This window comes from Schistocerca serialis, chromosome 11 (assembly GCF_023864345.2).
Source record: "Schistocerca serialis cubense isolate TAMUIC-IGC-003099 chromosome 11, iqSchSeri2.2, whole genome shotgun sequence".
NCBI lineage: Eukaryota > Metazoa > Arthropoda > Insecta > Orthoptera > Acrididae > Schistocerca > Schistocerca serialis.
In genome coordinates this window covers 45,727,595-45,743,821 of record NC_064648.1, presented here as the reverse complement: position 1 = coordinate 45,743,821, position 16,227 = coordinate 45,727,595, and the positions used below count along the sequence as shown (strand labels likewise).

Below are 16,227 nucleotides of genomic sequence, written 5' to 3'. Positions count from 1 at the left end.
ACCAATGACACTGATAACAGCGCATCGGATTCAGAAGGTATGGCTGGACTGTGATGATTTCAGCTGGCTTTAATCTTGGATGGCAGCACCACCCTATAACAGGTGAGGAAAAGAGTGCGGGTGGGCTCCAAAGAAGAATCGACCTTTTTCATGACATGATGGATGACAATGATGACCTGATCGGAGAGGTAAGATTGTATTTCAGCCTTGATCAGACCGTCAAGAAGCCTGGTGTAAACTACACCACAGGAGGAAATCAAAGTTCTATGTGCCGTGACATGAACAGTGTAGCCGTGGTGAAGTAAGGCAGCAAGAAATAGTTGTGCTTGAGCATCAGAAGCCGTCTCCAAAAGCAAAGAGCCATTCCGTAAATGAGAGTAGGATTACAAAGGGCCAACAATGGCAACACCTTCCTAAATAATAAACAGATTAACTGTGGTGAAGGACTGACCATCCTCAGTACGTGATACAACAAGGAACCGCTGTGCAGTGGGAAGGGTCTTCAAATCAGAACCCTAATAACGTTTTCGTTTCGTTGACATCGATGAAGAGGATGAGTGACTCATCGCGAGGAAATCCCCCATGATTGCAACATCTCCAATGGCGTGCTCCTACTGGGGGGCTCCTACACAAGGGGGCACACCCGCCTTAGGTGATTGTTCACACCTCAGGTCACACCTCCCGAACACATGACAGAGGGACCAGCGGGAGGTTACAGCTCAGTCAGTCACCCCTCCCTGGGCCTGGCTTGTATCAGGGGATACATGTGAACCCTACCTGTCGACCTGGGGCTGGGAATTACGTGTTACACAGTCACCTTTTACATGTTAGACATGTGGTCTAGCCTTCAGGAGCGCACAGGGAAGAAGAAGAAGAAGAAGAAGAAGAAGCAGAAGAAAAGAGAGAATCCTCAAACACTGAAGCAGAGGAATGGGAGGTGAAAGGAAACAAAGAAAGGAAAAAGGAGCCACAAAGAAAGGAAAAAGGAGCCACAAAGAAAGTTGAGACTGTTTGCAGGTCAGCAACAGAATGCAGAACATTCCCCATAATACCCCAGAAATGTTCCCCAAGGGAGAGGAAAGAGAATAGCAAAAGGATAGACATGTAGCACAGAAGGTAAAAAGGGCTGCCAAAGGCTGGGGCTCCGTGGTAGCCAAGTATGAACCTGCCAAAGAGTGGCTAGCCCCCGAGAGGGGGGAACAATTTGAGAGCCCCCACCAACAATTTTGTTTATTGAAGATAAAATTACTGTAATTGCCCTTATCCATAAAAGTAGAAACAATATTACTTCTTAATGAGTGAAAAATCCTATTGCAAGTGACTTAATTATATTTGTACTATTTGGAAAGTAAATGTTGAAATAGGACTAAGTCCATGTCCATTTCTGGTTTAATTTTGACTTTCATAAATTTTGGTGATCACATAATTCATATATAATGAAGTAATTACTATTGAGAAGAAATAAGCTGTTAACTGTTTCTATGAGAACTTGCATATACTATTTATAACTGCTAGCATCACTGTACCACTTGTCTGATTATAGTAGAGTTCACTGCACTTCATTGGGTAAGAAGTAATAGTAGCTTTCCTTTATCACAACTCTATACAGATTATATAAAAGTAATGTTCAACATTAGTATGCCTAATTAGGCTGGTGACAATTTTTATTTCATTTAAGCAAACTTGGTTTCTTAAAAAAAAATTCCAAATTTCAATCTTTAGCTTTCTGGTTTCCTCCGTAGCACTGAATTCAGGTTCAATAAGACAAACCCATTAGGTAACTCATGGTCAGTTTTACTTAAATCCTCCCAGAGGGTAACATTTACTGCATCGTAATAACATATTTGGTAATACACATTGTATGTTAATATAATACGCGGTGCAGTATAGAGTTGTACGTTTTCAGATGTTCTGCTGTGAAATGTTCATCTGAATTTGATAATAATAATGGACAATGTGCCATACCACTCTGCTGTGGTGGATCACGCTCTAACAACAAGGAGGCGAAAACTAAATATTTTGCTCTGTGCACAAAGAAACATTCTATCAGATAAAGTTGAACTTGGCATGAATAAACCATAGTTAATGGATCTTGCACTGTAGAAGCCAAAACCTCCACAATACAAAGTCAACAAACCAGTTAACATTAAAGAGCATAATGCAATCAAGGCTTCTTCCATATCATGCTCATTTGAATCCAGCTGAGCATATATGGGTCCAGGTGAGAGGTACTGTGGCAGGAGACACCAAGAAGTTTGGGCTCATTGAGGTTGAAATGCAGAAAAAAAGAGCCATTGCAAACTTTACCCCACAGTAATGATACTGAGTTGTCAGCCATTCAAAGAAGGTAATTGAAGAGACATGGATTTATGGACTGCTGAAAGAACAGATGGAACAGAGAGTCAGTTCAGTCAGCTCCAGTGCCAGTTCCAGTTCTGAGGGAGACAGCGATGATTCTTCCCTTGGTTTCACTTAACTACACTGTAAATGTGAGTACATATGAAAAATTAATTGATGTAACTGCTCCGTTTAGTATTGTATTTCTTTACGGCCAAAGAATGTTTGCTTGGCAGCTGACTATAGGTCATAACCTAAGATAGGCATTGTGTTGTTGCTACCCCTTGGAAACTATGCTTCCCTGCACTCTTTCTTCACCAAATTTCCAAAAGTTGCAACTTCTTTTAAACACACTATAGTAGTTTACTGCCTCTTTATTTCTGTTTTGCACAGTTCATCTGATTATAGCTTAAACCTGTTAATGATACCATGTGTGTGACATGAGGCTAAACTATATAATTCAAAATTTATATGACAATCACTATTTCCCCAGTTCACTGTGACTAGTCTGTGTACATATTAGCACATTTAATAATTTTCCCTGCGTGGAAATCTTTTACCACAAACTCACAAATACAGAGACTCACTGACCAGGTAAGAGCCCAATGAATTTGCTTACAACACATTAATCGAAGATACTGAAATGCATAGTCTTCTTCAAACAATGTGAAACTTCTGATAGGAATATCAAAACTCTAGAAAAAGATAGATTGCTACTAACGTAAAGATAACATGTTAAGTTGCCAACAGGCAAAATTAAGAGAGATTTACATTTAAGCTTTTGGCCTCAGCCTTTATCAGAAAAAGAACTACTTTCCAATACATATAAAATTGAATTGAAAGTCAAATAGTACATTGCTCTAACACAACAGTTTAAGGCTCAAAGTTTTAGAGAAGTTCGATATACTGTGCATAAATAAAGTTTTGTATGCTAGTTACAAAATACAATAAGGACCACTGATTTGAGGATATCAAGAAGCTAATTAATAAAGATTATAGTCAATAATGTGGTGCAGTTTAGTTGTAATCACTGTCTTAGACACAGTACAGATATCTGACAGCCTCACAGGCATGGAATATGCCAGACTGGTGTCTACCACCAATGGTTTAGCTGAAATTATCTTCAGAGCACCCTGAACATTACAAAAATTCCAAATTGTTTCTTGGATTGAGCCCTTTTTTGACAACAATTATTTTGCTTGATGTTCAGATTTACAACTTCACAGGCACCATATTATTGTCTTCAATTAGTGAATCTCACTAAAGTGTCTAAGGCTTCCATAGCGTCAATCCCAGATATGTTAGTTGCAGACATTTTGCCATAATCACTGTCAACTTCTGGTGCCTCCTGTGACTTCAAAACACTTTTATAATATCACATCATCCACTCTCCTTCGGTAACTGAATTTCTACCTATGTCAATCAATTTTAATTTCACCTGAAAAAGCACTCACTTCATTCGTAGACACAGAATTTATCATTTGTACAATTTGAGAGCGATCAGCTGTAAACTACTCATCATTTAAATTGCTTCCCAGACCATAGTTCACTCATAATACTGTTTTGGTTCTCACTTTTTCCAGTCTGCTTATGATGACCAGTTTTTTGTGGCTTGTCAACATCACGTTTGTGTTTTGCTGCTTTAGGTGCACTTTTGCTCTGTTTGGAAATTTTTCACTGTACATACAAACATTTTACTGCGATGTAGTCTAACTGACAGTCATACAAGTAGCTGAATATTAACACACACAATGACTTCATTAAATAATTAAAATACCACAGCGCTGATGCAAACATAAGTACTGTAAACTTAGGTTTAGTGAATGAAGAATCACTGATACTGACAAAGCCAGTAATGCAACTGGCTTATCTTGGCAAGACTATAATCACACAGTTAGGCAAACAATTATTGCTGAAAAGGTGTCACGCCATGGCAAAAGACCAGACGCATGTTGGACTATTGGGTTCACTGGATTATAGAGTGCCAAATTATCATGATCTTACTGTAACTGATATCGACCTGTGACAGTGAAAATATGATTACATATATTGTTACAGCTCTGTTGAAATTCTACTCATAACAGTCAGCAAATAACTCAAGTGGAATAATACAATACTACAAAACTTCTAAGGGGTATAAACGATGCTAATTTCACTGTAATGCATTCTTTGTATTCCACAGTTACCAAATGACATTTTTACTTCATATGCAATCCATCTGTAAAATGTGAATACTTACAAAAGTCTCAATTTCTTCTGCTCCTAAATTTAGTACTGAATCCTCCTTAATATGATCAGTGGACCCCGAGGCTATAAATGGGTCTGCCACATGCTGACAGAAGAAAACAAAACCTCTGATTATGTACATACAACATAGCTCTCAATATTTCATTATGAAGATGATCACACTTTTCAGTGACTCATCTCTTATTCAAAGAGTAATTTAATAAAGCTAATTTTCTGATCAGATATTTTAGTACCATACGCTGTTGAGCAAACTCATCAAACCATCTGTTTTGTAGTGTGTGGATCCATATCTGCAACACACTACAGCAGTATTTCTGGATAGCAAAGATTTGACAATTTCTTGGTAGGTTTCTGCAGGTATATGGCACTAGATGTGCTAGAATTTAGTTCATGCAAATCCCTTGAATTACTGGCTGTTGGTTTGTGGGTTCAGATTAGCATGTGTTCCACAGATGCACATCAGTTGGATGTGATGGGCAAGTCATGAATGTGCATTCACTGTAATACTCTTCAAACCACTGCGGCATGATTCTGGCCTTGTGAAATCGACAATTACCCAGCTGGAAATATGTGATTACCATTAGGAAAAACAAAGCATCAAAGGAACCATGTTCACACAATTCACAGTAATCGTAATGCATTCGGTTACTACTAGAGGTTCAATGATACCCAAGGCAAATGTTTCCTTTAGTAGCCCTGTGTCCACAGCACTGCGCATTCACTCTCATGGTGGGCAGTAGCTGTAATGTTTGCCTTATCTGTGTATATCCAAATGATGCCGTGCTGTACTGGTCAAAGGTTAGGAGGAGTTAGATTAGGAAACGATATACTTAAAGTAGTAGACAAGTTTTGCTATTTTGGTAGCAAAAAAACTGAGAATGGCAAGAAAAGCGTTTCTCAAGAAGAAATATTTGTTAACATTGAACACACACACAAGTGTTAGAAAGTCTTTTCTGAAGGTATTTATCTGGAGCGTAGCCATGTATGGAAGTGAAAGAGGGGTGACAAACTGTTTAGACAAGAAGAGAATATGAGCTTTTGAAATGTGGTACAACAGAAGTATGAAAATCAGATTAGTAGATCACAGAACTAATGAAGATGTACTGACTCATATTGGGGAGAAAAGAAATTTAAGGGACAACTTGACTAAAAAAGGGATTGGTTGATAGGATGCATTCTGAGACATTAAGGGATTACCAATTTAGTACTGGAAGGAGGTGTAGGCAGGGGATGGAGGGGAGGAGGTGGGCTAAAAATTGTAAAGGGAGACCCAGAGATAAGTACAGTAAGAAGGATTCTGGATTCAGACGAATGTAGGTTGCATTAGTTGTTCTATAATGAACAGGGTTACACAGGATAGAGTAGCTTGGAGAGCTGGGTTCAAAGCAGTCTTTTGACATACCACCACCACCACCACCACCACCACCACCACCACCACGGATAACATATAACGCACAAGGATAATGAGTCATGGTAACTCTACAACAATACTAAAAATTACTGATATTGTAGGTTAGAATGGCTCTCCATCTATGATTTTTTAACTATATGCAGCAATTACATTCCATGATTGTCTTGCTGTACCTCAAGCATAAAACAACACTGATTTGAAAACTTACACTATGTTCAGAGAGACTCACATTCAATTTCAGTCCTGGATCTTCCTTTGTGTTGTAAAATGGAGCCTCAATTTTTAATGGATCTTGAAGTAACTGAAAAAAGGAGAATAATTTTACCCATTTAAAGTTTGCATATAAAACTCTGTAACAACTGTGTAACTATTAAGAGTGATGGAGAGGTTTGTCTTCAACCACACCTCACACAGAAAATTACATTGCTAAAAAAGCAGTAATCATCCAAATAGAATAAATTTTCCTTGTGCAGCAGAGTGTGCATTGATTTTAAACTCCCTGGTAGATTAACACTGTGTGCAGGACTCTTACTCAAAAGTAAGACCTTTCCCTCTCACAGGCAGGTGCACTATCAGTAGAGCACTTGCCTGTAGAAGGCAGGCAAAGGTTCTAGGTTTCTTAACTTGCATGCATTACACTTCATGATTTGGATAGCTCCCTGGACTGTTTATATATGCTTAAGACAACTTTTGCTATGGTCTAGACTTTGGCTCCTGTTAGCAGTTTACTTTGTCAAGAAGATGAAAAAATGCTCTTTAATTACAGTGAACAGCCGAAAGTAGCCAACAGTGTGGAATGAAACATTTAGTTTCAAATAAATTGACTGCCTCTGTGGAAAGGATCAATAAAAGCCAAAATTTCTTTAGCAAACCAACAAAAACAACTTCACTGTTCTGCAAAGTGATTAATATTTGACTGCCAAAATGCTGAAATAAAATAAAATGAGGAAACTAAAATCAATATGATATTTTAGACTTCCATTATTATGTGAATGCATTGTAATCCATTTCATAGCTCCTGACCAAAGAAATTCATTTTGTTTCCATTTAATGTGAGAGCTGTAAATGAAGAAGAAACAGTAAAATCACCCTGGCAGCTTCGGTGTGCCAGAAAAAATTTTCAAGTGGCTCGAAGCAGGAAAAGGTACTGCTCCTACATGAATAAACTGAGCATGTGCATGAGCCCACTCGCAACCACTCACGCGAACCTAACAGTCACACTGATTGGAAGCTGTTTGTTATTATGTTGCATAGTCTTCATCCCGAAGCTTTTGACGCATTTTGCTGTTGGCAGACACTTGTGTGTACACTGTGTGTGTGTTGTTGTTGTTGTAAATGGCACATTTCCTTTGCAATGTTTTATTTTGGTTTTATCCTCTTGTTTATGTTTTATTGCTACAGTATTATTCTGCTGCAGCAGGATGCTGTAAAATCCTTTGTTAGAGCATCAGTTCTTACCAGCCTTAATTACAAAATTTTAACTGAGAACTAAAACAATGAAATATTTCCATAGCCCTAAAAAATTCCTAGGTTTCCTCAGATGAAAAAATTCCAGGATTTCCCAGTTTTCCCAGAGTGAATACATCCTGTATAATATAACTGGCAGAATTTCAAGCCTTGCATGGAACACTTGCTGTGTGAAAATGTTCTGATCACATCACAAGTGCCATGCAGTTTGAGTCTGATGGTGTAGCTGTCAGCTTATGGGCTTCAGACCTGCCAGTTCTGTCAGGGTTGTTCCTTAGCCATTACCAAGGTGAGAACAAAAGTAAAGTATGATTTTTATAGGATGGGACCTCTTTAAATCTAAAAACAGTGCTGAGCAATACAGCAGTACAACAGGTCAGCTATTTTAACTATCTGAAATGTGATATCACATACAAACATGACAAAGATACAGGTAAGAAAGTAACAAAATTTGGAAACTACATGTAAAAGCAAACAGGTACTTCAGAAAAAAAGACAGAGAAAATAACATGAAGGAAGTTTTAGAAAATGATGACCATCCGCACATTACCCCGTGGAGGCGAGTCATTAGTCATTTACAAATGACAAGGCAGTAAGATCCAGGCAGTGCAATGGAATTCTTTACACCCACAAATGGCTATATGAGAGAAGATATTAGGACAGAATTTAAAATGTTTAACACACAAAACAAAATTGATGACAAAGAGGAAAACTGAGTCGATATCTTGACACAATGAACAGTGGCAGACAATATTACAACATCAGAGATTATAGCCCAGTAGGTTGACGAAGCTGGGGAAGGCCAAGGAAGAGTGAAGGCCTAATACTCAATGCACAAAAGAAGAAGTTGTTTATAGTGCATTTAAAATTAGTTGTGACTTTTGACAATTCAGTATGGATTGAGTGGAGGGGTGCATAGTTGCTAGCATGGATGACATCAGCAGGCAAAGGTAATGTCAGGCCTGCTTGGCACATAACCTGTCAGCTGCACATCTGGTTGATCTGTAATCTTTCTTGCACATCTTATAGCTTCATTTGTCAACTTTCTGATTAATTCCCTATCACTTCAAGAAAGGTCATAGATATTGTGATATTTCAGTATAAGTTAAATTACTGCAAGAAATTCTTAAAGTTTGCAAACAAACATAGGGGGTCACTATGAATTTGCATTTGATTTGTGTTAGGTCATATTATGCTGCATATGAAATTTATATAACATATTGAATTATTCTTTGAACCTCTGAGAAATTGCTATTTATCTCCAATGTCAAGTAAATGGAATGTTAGTAAAGGTCTCCATCAGCAACGCACATGCCAGTAAAAATGCCAGAATGAAATATTCATAAATCCCTTGTATCTCATAAATGGTCTCCCCCTCAGGAGACACCACCTTAATGAAACACCATCCATGTGGGCGAGAGGTTTGTGAGATCCAATGAAGTGGAGGGCTATACCAGCAGTAGTGTAACTACAAGCAGGGCCTCCCAAGCTGGACAGATCTCCATAGAGGATCCAGATGAAGTGTGTCTCACAATGTCCCGCCTAGTGTCCTGTCCTATTCTATCGTGGCCCATCCTATACTCTCCCTTTCTTTCCTTTTCCTCCCTGTGATTGTGTGGCAGCAGGCACAGCCCCCTAATGTGGACAGCAGAAGATCCTTGGAAACCATGACAACATTGATGCACATAGGCCTTACTGCAAAGGCATGGACAGCATTCTTTAGTTGTGCTGAAGACAAGCTATCTATAGGGTAATGTCCTGAAATAAAACCTTGGCAGGTGTCCAGGCCATGAGGTGGCAGCCCCACCTCGACACTCAGGTGCTGTGGGCTGATAACCCACACCAACAAAAAACACGCATCACAGAAACTAACAGGAGAAACAGCTGGATGGATCTTAAGGATATGACCTTTGGCTGAAAAGGAAAACCCGTATTGGTTTTTGGAATGTAAGGATGTTGAGAGAGGCAGGGAGGCTAAGAGAGGTTGAAAACCAGATGGAGAACTACCGACTAGATATATTGGGACTAAGTGAAATAAGGTGGCCAGAATCTGGGGAGTTACAAACACAAATTGGTGGACTGCTGCTGTACGCCGGTCAGACAGGTGAGGACGTGATGTGTAGGAATGGTGTAGGGCTCTTACTATCTAAAAGCAGCAAGAAGAGCTTACTGGAGTGGAAACCAGTCTCAGAATGGATAACAACAACATGCTTTAAAACAAATGTGTGATATGTCACTGTAATTCAATGCTAGACACCTAATAAAATAGCTAAAGGAGAATTAAAAGATGCATTTTATACAGAGCTTAACGGAGCCCTTAGACAAACAAATTCTAGGGCCCTAAAAACTTTAATGGGTGACTTGAACACAAAAGTTGGTTCAGAAAATGAAGGGCTTGAACATATCATGGGTGTGTACGGTACTGGGATAAGGAATGTAAATGGTGAACTGCTGATAGACACATGCACTGAACATGACCTAGTCATTGGAGGCACATTGTTTCCACATTGTAACTGCCATAAGAAAACGTGATCTTCTTCAGACCATGTTACCGAAAATCAAATAGACCACATAGTCATAAGCTGCAAGTTCCAACACTCTCCGTTAGATGTCAGAAACAGAAGAGGAGCGGACGTTGGAAGTGACCACCACCTAGTTTTGGCAGAATTCAGACTGAAAAAAGAGGCAAACAGAACCAAGATCAGTCACAGGAGCAAGAAAACAGATCTAGCAAGGCTAAAAGACCAACAGATCAAAGAAACATTTGCTCTTGAACTACAAAACAGATTCCAGATCCTCTCTGAAGAAAACTTTATGGAAAAGGGAATTGAAACATGTTGGGGAAAAAAATCAAAGACAGTTATTTAGATGTGATAGAAAAAATCATAGGATGTAAGGCAAATCTATGGAAGGAACGGACCTCCAATGCTACATCAGATGAGATCAGCCACCGGAAAGAACTAAAACTTAAGTTAAATCTTTGTATGACAAGAGTGCAGAAGAGTGAAGCGCATAAAGAATACACAGAGAGATAAAAGGAAATGGAAAGATGAGAAACCAAAATTATCAGAAGAGGCATCAAGACAAGGAAATATTAAAGGGTTCTACAATACAACCAAATGGTTGTCAATGAAGAACTTCAGATGTGAAGGACCAGTTAAGAACAAGGATGGGGTGATGCCTACCATTCAACAGGCACAGCTACAGAGATGGGAGGAGCACTTCAAGGAACTGTTAAATTTTGAAGACAACCATGATGAACAGGTAAGAGATGTTCCAGAGTAAGTCGAAGAAGATCAAGATATAAATTTGCAGTGTCCCAAAATGGACAAAATTAGGGTTGCTTTGAAAACCATAAAGAATACAAAGGCTCCAGGCCTAGAAAACATAGTACCACAGCTCTTAAAAGCTGATATTGAACGTACTGTTAAGATGCTCTATCCCTTGATGAAGCATATTTGGCTTGAAGAGAAATCTCCGAAGGAGTGGAAAAATTGTTTGGTCATAAAGCTCCCAAGAAAGGGATATTTGTCAGACTGTAGCAACTGGCATGGTATTACATTGTTGTCAGTGCCAGTAACATCATCACCAGAATTATTTTAAACAGAATTAAAGAGTCTCTTGAAAAGTGACTGCGTAAAGAACAGGCCAGTTTTAGGGCACAACACAGTTGTATTGATCTTATTAACACTCTTAGGATAATTTTAAAGCAAAGCAAAGAATTCCAAGCAAACATGTACCTGGTATTCATTGATTTTCAGAAGGCCTTCGATTGCATGAAACAAAGTGCTCTGGCAGGTGTTGCAGAAGTATGGGATACCACAGAAGATCTTAAACATCATAAAATATCTATATGATGGTTACAAACATTGCATATTCCACAAGGGAAATGTGACAGAGCCCATGAAAGTAATAACTGGAGTCCGGCAGAGTTGCATTTTATCACCAACACTTTTTCTACTTGTTCTAGACTGAGTTATGTGAAGAGTCACAGCAGGCAGGAGACGAGAAATCCAGTGGGAGATCCATGTATGTCTAGAGAATTTGGATTTTGCAGACAACACAGTATCACTAGCCTAGCTGACGGATATGCAAGCTACATTAAACTTGCTGAAAGAAGAAGCAGAGACTGCTGGCCTCAAGATAAATACAGGCAAAACAAAGGAAATGATAGTAAATTCAGGGAACATCGGAGTTGCCACTGTTAATAGAGGAGCAGCGGGTGGAGACTGTCAACTCATTTCTGTATCTTGATTGTATAGTGATGGAATATGGTGGAGCTGGAGATGACATGAAAAACCACATTAAAAAGGCATAAATTGTATCCAATACAGAAAAACAGAAATATCACGTACAAAACAAAAATCCGTATTTTTAATACAAATGAGAAGGCTGTCCTTGTGTATGCCACTGAAAGCAGGAAAATGGATAAGCTTAATAAATAGATGTCTCTGACACATCATGAATATCTGGTGGCCAGAAAAAAATATGTAATGAGGAGCTCTGGCGAATAACAAACCGAATACCTATACAAGACCAGATGTGAGAAAGTGGTGTTGGTTGGGGCACACCTTGAGATGGAACCATCGAGAGAAAAGCATTGGAATGGAATCCCCAGGGAACAAGGAAGAGAGGAAGACCTAAGGGCACATGGAAGAGGACAATGGAAGGGGAAGCAAAAAGAGTTGGCAAAACCTGGGCAAAATTGAGGCAAATGGCCAAATACAGAGAGAGATGGCGAGTTTTCCTGGATGCCCTATGCCCCCATAGGGGCCAAAAGAATTAAATCAAGTCAGTCATAAATGGTCTGAGATATCAAAACAAGCTTGGGAGATGATAGCATGCAAAGAGGAGAGTATTTTACCATATGGTTAATATCTGAAATTGCCACATATACTGACATAAGTGAAGAAGCTGCACATTTACTTTTATACTGAGAACTGGCTTTCTTATAACTACTGATATGTCTCGCCCTCAGTTGCTTGGTTAATAACACACCGTTTTAGGATTCTGTTACCATTTCAATTGCCTTACAATGTTAGTGAGATGTGTATCTGTAAACTATACTGTGTTTAGGCAAAAGAAGCAGATGTTAACACAGCAACAAGAGAAGTACCATATTTCTCAAAACTCGTCACGGTCCATGAATCCAGCTCTCCTCAACTACATTCTTGATATGCCTGATAACGTGAGACCAGTTCGATATAACATTTGCAGTGACTTCTCTTGTCAACATTTCAACATCACTGAGTATAAATTTCTTGTTGTTTTTTTGCCACATTACTTTTCACCTAGGACCATATATTCCCAGCCGGATTTAAATGAGCATAATATGGAGAAAGACTGATTAAACAATGTCCAAACATTAGCCAGTTCACTGACCTGTTAGCATGGAGTTTCTGGCTGGTACAGTACTGAAAGTACACAAGATGGGTTCAACTTTATCCAATCGAATATTTCTTTGTACGCTGAGAAAAATAGCTGCTTTCCTCTGCTGTATTGCTGGGACTTTATCCATCCCAACTGAATGGTATTGTGCATTGTCCATTACTATTGTCGAATTTGGAGGAAAATTTTGCAGCAGAACACTTCACAGCTGGTGAACGAGTTCTTGGGTGATCACTTTTACTGTGAATCTCATGTTCAGACATGCTGCAATGTTATTATTAATGCAACGGCAGCACGGAACACTTGTTTACAATGCCTGACAGCTGTAAAACACTTCACTGCCAGAAAGTATCAATTTACAATGCGAGGAAATGAATGTAGGTGCCTCTGATGCGTGACACCACATGGTACTGTTTACCCATGGTGTGGCACCATGGGCACTTTACCAGCTGAACAGCTAACCATTGGTGCTACCTAGGCAATGGCACACAGTGAGCCAAACGTCAAAAGTTGCAACTGCTTTTAAATGCACTATAGTGTAAACTGTGTATGATCAAAATAACATTGGCTTTAGGGACCAACTGAATGAGGCATTGCAGTTGTTAAGAACTCATACTCTGGAGGATGGAGTTTGCTCCATCTGTCCATCTTTCTCTAGGTTTTCCTAATGGAGGAAATGATAAATGTAGAAATGAAAAAAAAGAGTAAAAATATTTAATGAAGGAAAAAACAGAAATGAAAAAAAGAATAAAGTAAATTTAATGAAGACAAACAGAACTGCTCCGCAATTTAAGTAAATACCTTGATAACAAGGATAATGAAATAAATTGAAGCACATGACATTGCAAGGGTTTATTAAAATGTAGAAGAGAGGACAAAGAAAAGAAGCTTACAATAGTGCTGTAATTTTAATGGTAGATAATACTTTGGTGTATATTATGAAAACTGCCACATTGTTGTAAAAGTGGGTATTATATAGTATCATGCTGATTCAGATGGTGATGTGAATGATAATGGGTTTCTGGACATAATGGAGTATTTTCAAGCAAAAGCATTCATATCTTGAATTGTACTTTGTCATCATTTTCACAGTATATGATGAATTCTCATTCTTGCTCTGCCCACTAATCAAACCTCCCATGAGAATAACTGACTCAGTCAAAGAAGTGTCTGTGGATAGTTTACTTGTCAAGGCACTGGTCAAATACGTAGGAAATCACTGTTCAGGTTCAGGGCATTGCAGCAACTATCATGCATCATTTTATTTAGACATCAACACAATCACGCGTAGTTCTTATTTTTGTTTGTATATACAAGAGTGTGCTAAAAAGTAATGCCTCCAACTTTTTAATTCTGTTTGCAGTATCGGTCGAGATACTACATGTCACGTATATTACTCGACTGAGTAATGTGCACAGGCTTTTTCGCTCTGCTGACCCAAATTGGAACCATCTGCTGCTAGAGGGCTCTGGATTGTAGCATGTAACATGAACATGTGTAGCTTAACTATGTTGGTGCGTGAGGAGCAGCGTACTGTGATCAAGTTTCAAATTCAAAGAGTCTGCCCATACATGCACCACCCTGTCCTTCAGCATGACAATGCCAGGCAAGACATGAGGGTTGCAATGCCTGCAACAATCCGACAGCTTAGGTTCACTGTCATCAATTATCCTCCATATACTTCTGAGTTGGCCCCATCCAATTTTCATCTGTTTCCAAATCTAAAGAATACCTTCGAGGACTTCCATTAGATTGTGACTGAAGCAGTGAAAGCAGAGGTGAGGTTGTGGCTCTGTCAACAAAGTCAGTGTCAGTATCAATGAACTGGTCTCTCAGCAAGAGAAATGTGTTTATTGTGTGTGTGACTATGTTGAGAAATAAATACGTCAACATGAGGAATAAAGACATAAAAAAATTAACAAAGGTTGTTTTATTTGAAAAGCTTTAACAGTTTCTGCATAAAAAATGTGGAGGCATTACTTTTTACCATGTCCTTGTACAAGACAATAATTTTACTAATGTAGATATTAAAACTATTGTTCCTGTACAAAGATAATACTTCAACCTATATAGAGCAATGCCTAAAAAATACTATATTTAGGCTTTTGTGCCATATTTGACAATAGTGGGCAAATTATGATATTGTGAGTCAGTCATAATTACTAGCATATCTGAACAAACCTTGACGGGTCGACAGAAGCGTCCGATCCCACGCGTCGGCTTTGACCCGTGACGTAAGGGTGTTGTCGTGTGTGACGTCATGACGGTGCGGAGTTTGGTTTTAGTGTGGCTGTCCCCAGTTCTGTTTTATCTTATTTTATTTACTTTACTGATCTGTTCGTTCTATCTTGTGAGATTTTTTTTTTAATTTAAAAACACTTATTACTTATTTTAATTATGTTTCCTCCAATTTCTGTTTTAGTTTATTATATTTATCTTTCTGATCTGTTCGCTCTATCCCGTGAGATTTTTTTAAAAATAAAAGACAAAAAACACTAATCAGCTACTGAAGCATCTTTATCTTCTATGGGTTGCAGGGGTTACAACCCCTGGGGACGTGGGTGGGTATTCATGCAAGGCGTCTAAATTTGTTTATATTTAGTTTTCCCCCACCCAAAACACCCCATATCCCGCGCTTGTCCCGTTAGTGTCATTAGGCTTCTTGTGGAAAGTGTGTGTGTGTGTGTGTGTTTTTGTTTCCGCCATATTTGTGACGTCATGGGTCAAAGCTGACGGGCAGGATCAGACGCTTCCGTATTTCCACCTTGACAATAATGCTCAGCTATATTGCTTACCTCTTCATTTACATTCCCCACAACTGTGAAATAACAAATCAGTGATTAATTCCATTCTGTCAAAAAAATTCTAGAATTACCTCTTGATTCCCAGTCTCCTGTGGTTCTTCTTTTATTTTCACACTACAGGGGTATACCTGGACCTGTGGTGAGAGTAACACAAAGCAAAATGAGTAGGCTTCTTGTGGAAAGTGTGTGTGTGTGTTTTTGTTTCCGCCATATTTGTGACGTAATGGGTCAAAGCAGACGGGCAGGATCAGACGCTTCCGTATTTCCACCTTGACAATAATGCTCAGCTAGTCATGATCTCCACACACTGTTAGCAACTTTCACAACTTCTATGCCACAATTAAAGTACTTTTCATGAATAATTAACACCACATAATTTAGCATCAACTATCATTTTATTGCCAGTTCTCAGTGTATGTTCTTTCGTGTGACAGTAATTCTGGTTGATGCAAAACTGATTTGTTTTATTTCAATTAGAGAGAAAATGAAATTACGTGAATGACAACATTATTTTCTAGATATTACTCAGTACAGAACTATTCTAAAAATAAATTCTTACTGAGTGATGAAATA

At 38.7% G+C, this 16,227-nt stretch overlaps 1 protein-coding gene across 1 annotated transcript in view; it reads right to left on the bottom strand.

Annotated features, from left to right (window-relative positions):
- Nucleotides 1-15,782, bottom strand: part of LOC126427346 (zinc finger protein 492-like) — a 75,366-nt gene extending 59,584 nt beyond the window's left edge. Inside the window, exons 1-3 of the mRNA XM_050089672.1 lie at nt 15,726-15,782; nt 6,225-6,296; nt 4,577-4,669 (exon numbers count right to left, since the gene is read on the bottom strand). The gene's annotated coding sequence lies outside the window, so the exon portion shown is untranslated. The remainder of the gene's footprint in view (nt 1-4,576; nt 4,670-6,224; nt 6,297-15,725) is intronic.
- Between the last annotated feature and the right edge of the window lie 445 nt (nt 15,783-16,227).